The sequence below is a fragment of the Lissotriton vulgaris genome, chromosome 6, assembly GCF_964263255.1.
Source record: "Lissotriton vulgaris chromosome 6, aLisVul1.2, whole genome shotgun sequence".
Classification (NCBI taxonomy): Eukaryota; Metazoa; Chordata; class Amphibia; order Caudata; family Salamandridae; genus Lissotriton; species Lissotriton vulgaris.
Window position 1 is genome coordinate 149,143,027 of NC_141694.1, and position 1,963 is coordinate 149,144,989.

The 1,963-nt window shown below is 56.1% G+C and overlaps 1 pseudogene; it reads left to right on the forward strand.

The window, feature by feature from the left end:
- The first annotated feature begins 843 nt into the window (after nucleotides 1-843).
- The window catches only part of LOC147706935 (18S ribosomal RNA), a 1,745-nt pseudogene continuing 625 nt past the window's right edge, over nucleotides 844-1,963 (forward strand).

Consider the following 1,963-nt stretch of genomic DNA (forward strand, 5'->3'; position numbering starts at 1 on the left):
CCTACCCGCCGGCACCCCCCGGGGCCAGGGTACGTACCTGCCTCTCAGCCCCTTCCCGATGGTCTTTTTTCTCTGAGGTTTTTTCCTCAGTCAGACCTCCCTTAGGTCCGGCGATGCTGAGACGGGGAAGGCAGCACCCACCTCTCGGCCCCTTCCCAATGGTTCTTTTTTTCTCCGAGTCTGCTTGCCCCGGGAGCAGGCAGGCAGGGGATGCTACGTCGGCACACCCCCTGCACAAGGTGGCCTGCCAGTGGATGCCCTGGCTGTACTCTAATGGATTGGGCACTCTCGGTCCATTTAGGGATGGACTGCTTGGCCAGCCTCAGCTGTTGTTTCAAGCAAAGAGCTTCCACCCCGCATGGACCGTCCGACTCGAGGGCCTGGCGGGACTCCCTTTACCCAGCAGGTCAAAGGCCGCATGGGCCCGTCAGCTCATGTCCCCTAGTGGTCTGACCCGAGCGGAAGGGGTCGGGTGGCGCAAGGCCCTTGGATGCTGCTGCCCAGCAGGTCCGTAGGCCCGCATGCCACACCGCCACCCCTTTCTGCCCAACACATTTCCACAGCAGCTCAGAACGACCGTTCTGAGGGGTGCCACCGCCGCCAGGCCCCGGCACCCCTGCGTCCCGCTCAGGCTGCGTCTCGGCCCGCTTCTCCCTCCCGGGGGAGACGGCTGGGCCTGCCGGTGCCCGTGCCGACCGCACCTCTTCACACCCCTCCAGCGAGCCCTCCTGCTCAGGTGGGTGGGCTCCTTCCCCTGGCAAGCTCCCGAGAGATGGAGGGGTACGCGAAGGCTGCCGGTCGGGGAGATGGACACGCGGCCTCCACCCCGTCGTCAGGTGCGGCTACCTGGTTGATTCTGCCAGTAGCATATGCTTGTCTCAAATATTAAGCCATGCACGTGTAAGTACACACGGCCGGTACAGTGAAACTGCGAATGGCTCATTAGATCAGTTATGGTTATTTTGATTGCTCCATCTGTTACTTGGATAACTGTGGTAATTCTAGAGCTAATACATGCCGACGAGCGCTGACCTCCCGGGATGCGTGCATTTATCAGACCAAGACCAATCCGGGCTCGCCCAGCTGCTTTGGTGACTCTATATTACCTCGGCCATATCGCACGTCCCCGTGACGGCGACAGTACATTTGGATGTCTGCCCTATCAACTTTTGATGGAACTTTCTGTGCCTACCATGGTGACCACGGGTAACAGGGAATCAGGTTTCGATTCCACAGAGGGAGCCTGAGAAATAGTTACCACATCCAAGGCAGGCAGCAGGTGCGCAAATTACCCACTCCCGACTAGGGGAGGTAGTGACAAAAAATAGCAATACAGGACTCTTTTGAGGCCCTTTAATTAGAATGAGTACACTTTAAATCCTTTAACGAGGATCCATTGGAGAGCAAGTCTGATGCTAGCAGTCGCGGTAATTGCAGCTCCAATAGCTTATATTAAAGTTGCTGCAGTTAAAAAGCTCGTAGTTGGATTTTGGGATTGAGCTGGCGATCCACCACGAGGCGAGCTACCGCCTGTCCCAGCCCCTGCCTCTTGGCGCAAAGCAGGCCGGTCGCCTGAATACTTCAGCTAGGAATAATGGAATAGCACTCCGGTACTATTTTGTTGTTTTTCGGAACTGGGGCCATGATTAAGAGGGACGGCCGTGGGCATTCGTATTGTGCTGCTACAAGTGAAATTCTTGGACCGGCGCAAGGCGAACCAAAACGAAAGCATTTGCCAAGAATGTTTTCATTAATCAAGAACGAAAGTCGGAGGTTCGAAGACGATGAGATACCATCGTAGTTCCGACCATAAACAATGCCGATTAGCGATCCGGCTGCGTTATTCCCATGACCCGCTGACAGCTTCCGGGAAACAAAGTCTTTGGGTTCCCGGGGAAGTATGGTTGCAAAGCTGAAGCTTAAAGGAATTGACGGAAGGGCAATACCAGGAGTGGAGCCTGCG